The 14,143-nt window shown below is 43.9% G+C and overlaps 1 pseudogene; it reads left to right on the top strand.

Annotated features, from left to right (window-relative positions):
- Positions 1 to 13,744, top strand: LOC140987022 (caffeoylshikimate esterase-like; annotated as a pseudogene).
- The last annotated feature ends 399 nt before the right edge of the window (positions 13,745 to 14,143 follow it).

Consider the following 14,143-nt stretch of genomic DNA (forward strand, 5'->3'; position numbering starts at 1 on the left):
TAGTCCGTGGTTATGGGCATATATAGTCTGAACTCTGAAAATATAACTCAGCAAAGTTTGGGTCTTTTTTAAGAAGACGAATTTACTAAGCAGAAATGGCAATCATCCCCTTCTTGGGAAAATAAATATCTGTCTTTTTTCTGTTTTAGCCATTCTTTCCCATTTTTCTTGACTGCGTATGGGCACTTTTAATTGTAGATCCGCCATCACGAGTTTTTTGTTACAGTGAGGACGTTTTGCGATGCATAACTTCATTGTTTGGTCTGGTTGATTCAATGACTCCATCGAGTTAAGCATGGATTTTGCATATCAAGAGGTGGGTTTTTTTTTTTTTAAATTATTATTTCATCTTCTTTCCTTACTTCGTTTCTTGCACGTTGTTACCTCTTGGAATAGCGTGCTGCCGTGTTCTTGCTGTCCGTTATCTGGGATTTAAGAAAATTTTGGTTCTCATTCAATGTGGTTTCTTGTTTTTGGTATTGCTCAGGCGTATGTTAAAAATTCCAGAGGAGTGCAGCTGTTTACCTGCAGATGGCTGCCTTCTTCTTCTCCAAAAGCTCTGGTTTTCCTTTGCCATGGTCTCTCTCTTTTGTTTACACACGTCAAAATATAGAAATTGCTGAAAAATCATTTAAATTTTCAATTTTCATAATTTGGGATCGCTTTGTGTCAAGTTTTTCTCTCTGGCTTTCATTTAAATGTTGATTACTGCGGTTGCAGGTTATGGCATGGAATGCAGTAATTTCATGAGAGGTAACATTTTCTTACCACTCATTTTCTATATTACTTCTTGCTGTTTGAGATTATAACGTCATTATGGTATTGTGTAATCTGTAATCTTAACTCATGAATGCATGGATCTGTTTAATTTTTGTTCTGTTGAAGGTATTGATTCTGCTATTAAAATCTTGTTGGCCCACACATGCCAACCTAGTATTTAAAATCTTGGCTGTCCTGTCTATTTGTTCTTCGAGGAAAGTAGCTACGTTTTCATATGTTTTTTGTTTCAAATTTTGTCTAAAAACAATGATAAGGTTGAGTAAAAGGATACAAGAACTATATCATTTTCACCCTTTAATGGCCTTAAATGATATATCATTAAAGTTTAGGGTAGTCGCAGTATACCTGTTTCTTGTTGCAGCTTTCCCTTCCTTTATTGCATTTGAACACTCAACTATCAACTGAGTCAATAATTTATTATCCCAGCCTGACAAAGCTTGTGCTGTGTGTGTGAGGCCATACCCTGCCTATTACTATTATTTACTCATTTAACTATTGTTGTTGTCATCTTCTGACTTCTGGGGTATGATGGAAAGTCTTTCAACCTAAACTGCATTATGTCATTCTTTTCTAGATGTAAGAAATCTTGGTTTGGAGTCAAAATGTTGAATTCTGCGAAAAACATGGTTTGGTGACTAGTTAGATTGATTTGGTTAGCAAGCAACTACTTGTTTGTCCCTACAACTCACGGACAAGAATAGTTTGTTGAGTCATTTAGTATTATTATAGTTCTCTACGGTCTGCCGATCAATTTATCTAAGGAAGGACTTAATTAATTTTGGAGGGTGAACTTGTATTTTCAAAATAACTTGAATATGATATTTATCACACCTCGGGCCCGACCGAGCATAATGGGCTCCACTAACAACTGTTTTGTATCTTGAGAAAATTGTTATCTCAAGTTGTTATTGGAGTAGGAGTAATTTGCATCAGCTGTCTGTGTGCTGATTCTGCCTTGATTATACATTTATTTGTGATTAGGTGTGGGAATCAATATAGCTAGACATGGATATGCTGTTTTTGGGATCGATTATGAAGGGGCATGGATGGTCAATGGGCCCTCGCTGTTACATCAAAAAGTTTGACAACATTGTGGATGACTGTAGCAATCATTTTAAGTCAATTTCCGGTAGGTTGCCAAACTCTCCCACCCGGTCATTCTTTGTTTTCGTCTGTACGAACATGAAAACTTTATGGACTCGTGAGTTACAGCAGGCATGGCTAGCCGAAATGGTTGCGGAGGCTACTGTTTTGGTTCCATGGACATTTACCAAAACCCGTCATGGTGATTGTCTGCGAATTTTTTTTTTAAAATAAAAATAAAGCAAAATTTTATTTAATGGGGAAAAGTCGGAAATTATGGAAAAAAAAGCGTTCCATGACAACCACGGTGGTCTTTCCGTTTTGCGATGGTCGAGAAATCTGCGATATTCCATCAAAAAACAACACTACGGTCGTTTTAGCCTGGAACTTTGTGGAGTCTATGACCATTCCAGTTCCGACAGCGAACCATGGCAGTAGAGTAACGAAATCTACAACTCTGATGGTTCTTTTTCTGAAAACAAAAACCGAACGAAGCACTCCTCTTACATTTATAAAAATAGTCGTTCTCCCTTGTCTTACCGGGTTCCTTCCTTCTTTGCCTCCACAACCTACCCTCCCTAAAGCCTACAAATTTGAGGAACCCTTCCTTTTAAGCCAAAAACTGGTGGAAGGGCATAAATATTCCTCCTCCACCCTCATTTCTGATGACAACCTGATCGCCTATGGGTTGAGCGTCCGGGCTGAGGACCCATTGGATCGGGCAATCGATGAGGTGGCTTACTCGGGCTCTCAACCCGGTAATTTCCCATTTTCTCATGCTTTTATTTATTTTATACTCGTAATTTGTACTAACCCTTTCTTCTTATGCAGACAATATGCAAGACGCCTTTCTTAAGAAGTGGGAAGATGAGAGGGCGGCAAAAGAGAAGAAACTGGTCGCTCGGAAAGCTGCGGCTGAGAAGAAGTAACAGGCCGAGGGAGAGGCGTCCCAGACAAAAGAATCAACCCTGGTAGAGTCCCCCCATGAGAAGCAGGCCTTCCAGGTGGATTCCCAGGATTCCGAAGATCACATTCCTCTCCGCCAGAGGAAGCGAAAGGCTACCTCAAGCCCCGAGCTGATCCTGGTTGAGAGTTCCTCCCGGGCAAGCCACTCGTCTACGCCTCCTCGTCAACAAACTACCCGAGAGCCCTCCCAAGGGCCTCTCAATTCTGAACAGCCCACCCGGGCTAACATCTTCTTGGAGGGAGCCACCTCTACGGGGCTTAAGGTTTTCAAACAACTCCTCATCCCGGATGAGGAGGCACACTTAAAAAGCTCCCGCTCCCGGGCTACACCCAAAATCTTTCAAGGCACCAATAATATCCTCGCCGTAAGCTCTCCAGTTATCTTATCTTCTCTCTCTCTTTTTTTTTTCTTGAGCAAGGCGTCCAGCTGATGATCTCGGCTTTTGAAGAAGTAGCTGCAGTAGTCGCTGTTACTAACAACTGAGCCCGGCAATTCCAGGATACCCAAGAACGATTACAAATGGAATTGTCTTGGGCTCAAGCCGTTCATGCGGATGAAGTGGCTAGCTTGCGGTTTTCTTTTGATAAAGCCAATGAACAGCTGGAGAAGGCCCGGGAAGACATTAATGCAGGCCTCCTCCGGGAAAAAACTTTTCAGGGACATATATTTGTCCTTGAAGGCAAGAATAAATCCCTGGAGGATGGCATGAAAGAGCAAATGTCCCGGGCAAATAAGGCTGAGAGGGCCCTGGCTGAAGTTGATCAGAGCAGGGAGCAACTTAGGACCTCCTTCCTCTCCTCTCTTCTCCTCTCCTCTCCTCTACTGAATTCAAGGCGGCAATTGAAGATCAGGCTTATCCCCTTTTCAAGACCGGCTTTAACAAATGCCGGGATCAATTTGATGAGGCTGGGCTCTTACCCAAGGATAAGGAAAATTTTTCCGACTTTAAACGGGCCATCGCATAGCTCCCGAATGATGGTGAGGAAGAGAAGGAAGACTCCGAAGTTGAAGAAGAACAGCCAGGGTCCGGGCAGATGGACTTAGAGTAGGATTGTACTGCTTTTATTTTTCTTTCCTTTGTAATTTCCTTTGTATCTTTTAGCCTCCGGGCTCTTTCATGAAATTATGTTCTTTTTATTACAATGCTCAAATAATTCTTCCATACCCGGTATGTTGAAATAACAAAGCTACTCATGATCAACACATTATAAAAATTTCGAAGTGTTGAGAACTAACCGAGAATTTTAATAAGTAACCGGGCTAATGAACCATGCTCCTAAGTAAAAATACTTGTGTTTTTAATAAATGCCCGAAGTGTAGATCCTTTAAGCCAGGGTGCAGAATTTTGTATGAATAACCAGAATATAGGAACCTTGGGCCGGGGATCGTGTCCTGGACTTATTAGATAACCAAGGTACGGAGCCTTGGGCCGGGGATCATGTCCCGGGACTTGGAATGGTCGAGGTGTGGTTTCCCGAGCCAGGGTGTAGTGCCCTGGGCTTATAATGGTCGAGGTGTGGTGCCCCGAGCCGGAGTGTAGTGCCCTGGGCTTATAATGGTCAAGGTGTGGTGCCCCGAGCCGGGATGTAGTGCCCTGGGCTTATAATGGTCGAGGTGTGGTGCCCCGAGCCGGGATGTAGTGCCCTGGGCTTATAATGGTCGAGGTGTGGTGCCCCGAGCCAGGGTGTAGTGCCCTGGGCTTTTAATGGTGGAGGTGTGGTGCCCCGAGCCAGGGTGTAGTGCCCTGGGCTTTTAAAATAATCCGGGTCTTTGTACCTCTTGGACTAAAATATAACAACTATACAACACTTTTCTCTAAGAATAGATATTTCATTATACCTTCAAACAAATAATTACATCTGTCAAACATAATACTTCTTTAAATGAAAAACATTCCAAGGTCTTTTTAGAGCATGTCCTTGAACATCTTCAAGATAAAATGCTCCCGAGCTAACTCTCCGAGTTATTTTGTAAGGTCCTTCCTACCGAGCTTCCAATTTTCCCACATCTCCTGCTGGATTAACTTTCTTCATAACCAGATCTCCTACTTGGAATTCTCGGATTCAAACTCTCTTGTTATATGATTTCATAACCCGGCCTCGGTATGCTTCCATTCGAATCATGGCTTTATCTCTTTTATCTTCCAATAAGTCTAACTCCATTGGCCGGCTACTATCATTATCATCCGGGTAAGATTCTACCCGGGCAGATGATTGCCCAATTTCAATTGGAAGGACTGCTTCAAAACTAGATACCAGGTTGAACGGAGTTTTTTGAGTAGGTGCCCAGAGAGTAGTCCTGTATGCCCAAAGAACACTGGGCAATTCCTCCACCCAGTCTTTTCCTTTGCCTTGCAGCCTGGTCTTCAGAGCTTGCACAATGATTATGTTCACAACCTCTGTTTGGCCATTGGTTTGAGGATATGCAACAGAAGTGAAGGACTGAGTGATCTTCATTTCCCGGCACCAGGATGTAATCTCCCTACCCTGAAACTGTCTTCCATTATCTGAAATCAGTCTTCTGGGTACTCCAAACCGGCATATTATGTTCTTCCACAGAAACTTCAAGACTTCTTGCTCAGTGATCTTAGCCAGGGGCTCGACTTCTACCCACTTAGAAAAATAATCCACAACTAACAGCAAGAATTTCTTCTGAGCCCGAGCAACTGGGAACGGGCTCGGGCTGACAATATCCATACCACACGATCAAAAGGACAAGATGCCTAGATAGGCTTCATGGGAGTGGCCGGGCTGTGCCGGAAATTTGAGTGATGTTGACACCTTTCACAAGCCCGAACCACTATTGGCTACCAGAATCCAGCAAGCATTGCTTTCCGGGCCAAAGATATTCCTCCGAGATGTTCTCCACAGCAACCTTCATGAATTTCCCGGAAAACATAATCTACTTCCCCCGGAGCTAAACACTTCAATAAGGGTCCCTGAAATGATATCCTGTATAAGACATTATTTAAGAGAACAAACCTGGGAGCTTGTCACTTTATCTTCTGGGTTCGGGCTCTGTCTTCAGGTAATTCATTGTTCACAATGAATTTTATCAAATGTGTCATCCAAGAATCCTCAAGTGCCGGCAATACATCTTCGTCAGTAGAGAGAACTAGCCGGGAAGCATGCAATACATCTCGGTTACTGACTTCTGACAAAGAAGCAGCGATTTTTGCCAAACCTCCACATTCTCCTCTCGGTGTATTTGTTCAATTATTCAATCCACAAAAGCTTCGGCCTGGGTTTTAATGAGCTGTAAATATTTGAGCATCCTGTCATCCTTAGCTTCATAAGCACCTTTTATCTGCTGAGTGATTAACTGTGAATCAGAATACAGAATAATCCGGGAAGCTCCAATTTTCCGGGTAGCTCGGATACCAGCAAGGACAGCCTCATACTCGGCTTCATTGTTAGTCGCCCGGGAATCAATTCTTAAGGCCAGTTTGATCTTTTCTCCCGGGAGAGATATTACCACCACACCTACTCCACATCCAGCAAGGCTAGACGCCCCATCCACAAAACTCTTCACACCTCTTCTTCATCGGGCTGAACCATCTCGGATAAGAAATTTGATAAGGCTTGTGCTTTGATGGCAACCCGAGGCTTATATTCAATGTCATACTCGCCCAAATCCACTGTCCACTTGATCATCCGCCCGGATACTTCTGAGTGAGTCATAATCCTCCCAAGAGGACTATTAGTGAGAACAATTATATGATGCGACTGAAAGTAAGGCCACAGCTTCCCGGCGGTCATAACCAAAGCTAGGGCAATTTTCTCTATTTCACTGTACCGAAGCTCGGGGCCTCTCAGAGCATGGCTGACATAGTAGACAGGCTTTTTGTCAAAGCTTTCCTCTTTTATCAGTACGGAGCTGACAGCATACTCCGTAGTAGATAGATAAACGAACAATTTTTACCTAGGCTCGGGCTTCACCAAAACAGGGAGCTCGGCCAGATGACTCTTCAGATCCCGGAAGGCTTGCTCACACTTTTCATCCCATCCAAACTGCTGGGCTTTCATCAAGACCTGAAAGAAAAGATAACTCCTATGTGCTGATCGGGATATAAACCGAGATAGAGAAGCAATCCTCTCAATCAGCTTCTGCACTTCTTTGACAGATCGGGGAGATGACATGCACAACACAGATTTGACCTTCTCCTGATTCACTTCAATCCCTCGGTCTTTTACTATAAAACCCAAAAACTTGCCAATCTTTACACCAAAAATACATTTTGCCGGGTTGAGCTTGATTCCATAATGCATCAAAGTGGCAAAAGTCTTCTCCAAATCGGCAATGAAGTCTGCAACCTCCTAGGCTTGCCCAGAATATCATCCACATATACTTCCAGATTCCTGCCCAGCTGCATCTCAAAGACTTTGTTAATAAGACGCTGGTAGGTGGCCCCGACGTTCTTCAACCCGAAAGGCATAACAACATAGCAAAATGTACCTCCCGAGGTGATGAAGCTGGCCTTATCTTGATCATCCTTGGCCAGGGGGATTTGATGGTACCCTTGGTAAGCGTCCATGAAACTCAGCAGATCATAGCCCGAGGTGGAATCCACCAATTGATCAATCCGGGGCAAAGGATAGTGGTCCTTGGGGCAAGCTTTATTGAGATCTCGGAAGTCCACGCACATTCTCCACTTCCCGGTGGACTTTGGTACCATGGCTCTCGATTGTGGTGTTGGTACTCAAGTCCACCGGGAAGTAGAGAATGTGCGTGGACTTCCGGGATCTCAATAAAGCTTGCTCCAAGGACCACTATCCTTTGCCCTGGATTGATCAATTGGTGGATTCCACCTCGGGCTATGAGCTGCTGAGTTTCATGGACGTTTACCAGGGGTACCATCAAATCCCCCTGGCCAAGGACGATCAAGATAAGGCCAGCTTCATCACCTCGGGAGGTACATTTTGCTATGTTATGCCTTTCGGGTAGAAGAACGCCGGGGCCACCTACCAGCGTCTTATGAACAAAGTCTTTGAAAAGCAGCGGGGCAGGAATGTGGAAGTGTATGTGGATGATATTCTGGGCAAGTCTAAGGAGGTTGCAGACTTCATTGCCGATCTGGAGGAGACTTTTGCCACTTTGATGCATTATGGAATCAAGCTCAACCCGGCCAAATGTATTTTTGGTGTAAAGATTGGCAAGTTTTTGGGTTTTATAGCAACAGACCGGGGGATTGAAGTGAATCAGGAGAAGGTCAAATCTGTGTTGTGCGTGTCATCTCTCCGATCTGTCAAAGAAGTGCAAAAGCTGACCGGGAGGATTGCTTCTCTATCTCGATTTATATCCCGGTCAGCACATAGGAGTTATCCTTTCTTTCAGGTCTTGATGAAAGCCCAACAGTTTGGATGGGATGAAAAGTGTGAGCAAGCCTTCCGGGATCTGAAGAGTCATCTGGCCGAGCTCCCTGTTTTGGTGAAGCCCGAGCCTAGGTAAAAATTGTTCGTTTATCTATCTACTACGGAGTATGCTGTCAGCTCCGTACTGATAAAAGAGGAAAGCTTTGACAAAAAGCCTGTCTACTATGTCAGCCATGCTCTGAGAGGCCCCGAGCTTCGGTACAGTGAAATAGAGAAAATTGCCCTAACCTTGGTTATGACCGCCCGGAAGTTGCGGCCTTACTTTCTGTTGCATCATATAATTGTTCTCATTAATAGTCCTCTTGAGAGGATTATGACTCACTCAGAAGTATCCGGGCGGATGATCAAGTGGACAGTGGAATTGGGCGAGTATGACATTGAATATAAGCCTCGGGTTGCCATCAAAATACAAGCCTTATCAGATTTCTTATCCGAGATGGTTCAGCCCGATGAAGAAGAGGTATGGAGAGTTTTTGTGGATGGGGCGTCTAGCCTTGCTGGATGTGGAGTAGGTGTGGTGGTAATATCTCTCCCGGGAGAAAAGATCAAACTGGCCTTAAGAATTGATTCCCGGGCGACTAACAATGAAGCCGAGTATGAGACTGTCCTTGTTGGAATCCGAGCTGCCCGGGAAATTGGAGCTTCCCGGATTATTTTTTATTCTGATTCACAGTTAATCACTCAGCAGATAAAGGGTGCTTATGAAGCTAAGGATGACAGGATGCTCAAATATTTACAGCTCATTAAAACCCAGGCCGAAGCTTTTGTGGATTGAAGAATTGAACAAATACACCGGGAGGAGAATGTGGAGGCAAATACTTTGGCAAAAATCGCTGCTTCTTTGTCAGAAGTCAGTAACCGGGATGTATTGCATGTTCCCCGACTAGTTCTCTCTACTGAAGAAGATGTATTGCTGGCACTTGAGGATTCTTGGATGACACATTTGATAAAATTCATTGTGAGCAATGAATTACCTGAAGACAGAGCTCGAGCCCAGAAGATAAAGTGACAAGCTCCCAGGTTTGTTCTCTTAAATAATGTCTTATACAGGAGATCATTTCAGGGACCCTTATTGAAGTGTTTAGCTTCGGGGGAGGTGGATTATGTCTTCCGGGAAATTCATGAAGGTTGTTGTGGAGATGATCTCGGAGGAATATCTTTGGCCCGGAAAGCAATGGTGGCTGGATTTTGGTGGCCAACTATCAGTCAGGACTCTGCCCAAGTGGTTCGGGCTTGTGAAGGGTGTCAACATCACTCAAATTTCCAGCACAGTCCGGCCACTCCCATGAAGCCTATCTAAGCATCTTGTCATTTTGATCAGTGGGGTATGGATATTTTCGGCCCGTTCCCAGTTGCTCGGGCTCAGAAAAAATTCTTGCTGGTAGCTGTGGATTATTTTTCTAAGTGGGTAGAAGCCGAGCCCCTGGCTAAGATCACTGAGCAAGAAGTCTTGAAGTTTCTGTGGAAGAACATAATATGCCGGTTTGGAGTACCCAGAAGACTGATTTCAGATAATGGAAGACAGTTTCAGGGTAGGGAGATTACATTTTGGTGCCGGGAAATGAAGATCACTCAGTCCTTCAATTCTGTTGCATATCCTCAAGCCAATGGCCAAACAGAGGTTGTGAACAGAATTATTGTGCAAGTCCTGAAGACCAGGCTGCAAAGCAAAGGAAAAGATTGGGTGGAAGAATTGCCCAGTTTTTTTTGGGCATACATGACTACTCTCTGGGCACCTACTCAAGAAACTCCGTTAAACCTGGTATATAGTTATGAAGCAGTCCTTCCAGTTGAAATTGGGCAATCATCTGCCCAGGTAGAATCTTACCCGGATGATAATGATAGTAGCCGGGCAATGGAGTTGAACTTATTGGAAGAGAAGAGAGATCAAGCCGTGATTCGAATGGAAGCATACCGAGGCCGGGTTATGAAATCATATAACAAGAGAGTCCGAATCCGATACCTCCAAGTAGGAGATCTGGTTATGATGAAAGTTAATCCAGCAGGAGATGTGGGAAAATTGGAAGCTCGGTGGGAAGGACCTTACAAAATAACTCGGAGAGTTAGTTCGGGAGCATTTTATCTTGAAGATGCTCAAGGACATGATCTAAAAAGACCTTGGAATGTTTTTCATTTAAAGAAGTATTATGTTTGACAGATGTAATTATTTGTTTGAAGGTATAATGAAATATCTATTCTCAGATAAAAGTGTTGTATGGTTATTATATTTTAGTCCAAGAGGTACAAAGACCCGGATTAAATAAAAAGTCCAGGGCACTATACCCTGGCTCGGGCTACCACACCTCGACCATTATAAGCCCGGGGCACTACACCTGGCTCGGGGCACCACACCTCGACCATTATAAGCCCACGACACCACACCCTGGCTCGGTGCACCACACCTCGACCATTAAAAGCCCAGGGCATTGCATAAGCCCTGGCTCGGGGCACCACACCCTGGCTCGGAACACCACACCTCGAGCATTAAAAGCCAAGGGCACTACACCCTGGCTCGGGGTACCACACCTCGACCATCAAAAGACCAGGGCACTACACCCTGGCTCGGGGCATCGATCATTAAAAGCCCAGGACACTACACCTTGGCTCGGGGCATTACACGTCGACCATTAAAAGCCCAGGGCACTACACCATGGCTCGAGAAACCACACCTCGACCATTCCAAGTCCCGGGACTTGATCCCCGGCCCAAGGCTCCGAAGTTCCTCGTCTGCCCCCGAGTGCAGAGTGCTGCTCATTGAGGAAAACCAAGGAACTCCATGGGTCTCGGAAGCAGGAGGGTCAGAAGCTCGGTCCTTTCCTTTACCCTTGCTATTTTTCAGAGTTTGGGAGAGGCCCGAGGAAGTGGGTTTTGAAAAAGATGGTTTGGTTTGATGGGCTGAGGGTTTTTTGGAAAATTGGGCAGAAATGCGACTGCGAGGAGGAGATGGGGGTGAATCGAAGCGGAGTGCGGTGGAATAATCACTGGGCGAGCCTCGCACATTCGCTCCCAAGTAGAATCAGACATTTTTTTAATGAAAGAAGAAAACTTACGAGTTCGGGGAAGGAAAGCGGTGGAAGATCGTCGGAGATGGAGGAATTCACACGTCGGAGAATCGAGAAAGAAATTTGCAAAAGTTTGGCCACAAATTTGAATTTGCAAGTGATTTTAGAAAAACAGGTGGGCTACTATATATAAGGGGAGGGAGTTAATCTCCACCATTGATCTAAATTAATCGGACGGTCAAGATGGATCTTGGAAGTTGTGCGGGTAGGCGAAAGGACGCGTGCAGATATCGAGGTGTCAGACTTATCGGATTATCGGAATGCGAAGCGTTTTTTGGCGGGATTTAATGCTAGGGCACACGTCATCGTGAAAATAGCCCTGTCAACCGAGAGTACTACACGACAAAATATCTTAAGTCTGGGAGACATGAGGCCCCGGCATATTATCCTATGTCCGGGTCATATCAGACCCCGGTATATCGTCCCATCCTCTGGGATATTTGAAGCCCCCGATGCTCTTAACATTCTAAATTATTTTTCTATGAAAGAACAAGTGTGACTGATCGAGACAGCGAGTCAGACTCTAGCTCGACTATTTTAAGGATGGGTGGTGATACCCCCATAAGGATCTGGGTCATGGACGACCCGTGGTATTAATTGGATAGCCCAGATCAGAGACCAATATACCGGGTACTCTCCTCATTAGCCGGGCAATTATTATTTGCCCGGGCCATTAAGAGGTCGGGCTCTTATACTACTCGGGAGATCAATAGCCCGGGACCTCATACAAGCACTCGGGTACCTTACCACCTGGGCCACCTCGAGAATTGCACTGCACTCAAGTGTGATTGATGCGGGCTGTCTAATCTGTCAGAGCAACGTGGGTTTGGAGTGTTCTAGAAGTCATCAAAAGCTATAGTATGGGCAGTCGACTTGCCATACCTAGTAGGTGGCACTGAAAACAAGGTAATCATGAGATTTTTTTATTATAAATAGCAGATATTAATGTCATTTACAGATTCTGAAAAACTTTTAACTCTCAAGCATTCATATATTTTCCACATATATTGCTTGTGTTCTTCATCTTTAAACCTGTTAACTTAAGCATCGGAGTGGCCACGTCGGACACCCCTCCGGCGTCCATTCACGAGTTCCTTTCTTGTTTGCAGGTGTTATTGAAGCCATTATTTTCACTCAAATTTCCTAAACACTAAATTACTTTCATTATCCAGTGGATTGTCCACATAAACTGTACCCGATTCACATGGATATCATCAGTTGTGAAATGAAAGCTACCTTTCTTGTAACTGTTGTGGAATTATACTAAAACTTCTCAGGTTCATGATGCTCCTCCAACTTTTAATTTCTTTGTTTTCTTGAATTTCAGCCCGTGAAGAGTACAGGGGAAAGAGAAGGTTCTTATATGGAGAGTCAATGGGAGGCGCAGTGGCCCTGTTAATCCATCCACAAGAAAGATCCTAGTTTCTGGCATGGTGCTGTCCTAGTTGCCCCAATGTGTAAGGTCGTAGTGACTAGATTTTGTTACGCGCAAATCAATTTTAGTCTGTTTGGTATGTAATTTTCATGTTGGAAATTTGTTAAATCTTTCTTTTATCATTGACTTTAGATCTCCGAGAAGGTGAAGCCACATCCTGTAGTTGTCAGTCTTTTAACTCAGATTGAAGATGTGATACCCAAATGGAAGATAGTTCCAACCAAGGATGTTATTGATTCAGCCTTCAAGGACCCTATCAAACGAGAAGAGGCGAGTTTTTTGCTTTTTCGCTGTTTTAATCCCTCACATTTTCTGTTGATATGAAAATCGCAAGTACGCCTGCAGATTCGTGGCAACAAACTGATATATCAAGAGAAGCCTAGATTGAAAACCGCGCTAGAAATGCTGAGAACTAGCATGAACCTTGAGAGCAGTTTGAACGAGGTATGAACAAACATTACAGTCCACAATTCCAGTCCATTTTTTTTTTTTTGCGTTAACATGTTTACTGCTTCTTGCTGACAGGTGACACTACCATTTTTTGTTTTGCACGGCGAAGCAGACATAGTTACCGATCCCGATGTAAGCAGGGTGCTGTACGAACAATCCAGCAGCAAAGACAAGACAATAAAACTGTATCCCGGGATGTGGCATGGCTTAACTTCAGGCGAACCAGATAACAACATCGAGATTGTTTTCTTAGACATCATAACCTGGCTTGACAAACGATCCGCAAACGACAACACTCAAGACACGAGATCTATCCAGGATTTTAGTTATAGCTTGGTATCTGACAATTTAAAAACCACGGCATCGCCAACGACGGTAATCAGGGAGTGCAACAACAGAAAACGTTCCCAGGGGAAATATTTATGTGGCTTGAAAGGACGTAGCATGCACACTCACTCAGCACTGTAGCATTATTCCCTTTGTTGGAACGACATACACAATTTCTTTCTCTATAGTTTCTCCGTCCGTTTCTGTTAGTTGTTGAATGTGTTCTATATTGTATGCATAATTTAGGAAGATAAATATGTTATCATGGTACTAATGTGGCCTTAATCTGATCAAATTTCTACGTAATCTCAAGATGAAACACATGCGATATTCGAACATATGAATTAGAAAAGTAAAAATCATCCCTCGTTAAAATCTCGAAATCTTGCTTCCATCGGTGCTTGGAATAACCCCATTCCAAACGTAGAACTCAAATCCTGAAAGGAAGTTAGTTTTCTCTAACATAACATAGAACTCAAATACACAAAAATCTTTGATTGTTACATAAGCTACCGGCGAGGTTACATAGGAAGAACAAGTGCTCCATAGTTTCGGCGTACAAGGTTCCTAGTTCGCACCATGACCAACGGAATTGATCCATGGTTTTTCAGTTTTGTATCCGTCAACGCTCTATAAAATAATTAAACACCCCCGGTTTCTCAACCGT

Source organism: Primulina huaijiensis, chromosome 10 (assembly GCF_012295235.1).
Source record: "Primulina huaijiensis isolate GDHJ02 chromosome 10, ASM1229523v2, whole genome shotgun sequence".
Lineage (NCBI taxonomy): Eukaryota > Viridiplantae > Streptophyta > Magnoliopsida > Lamiales > Gesneriaceae > Primulina > Primulina huaijiensis.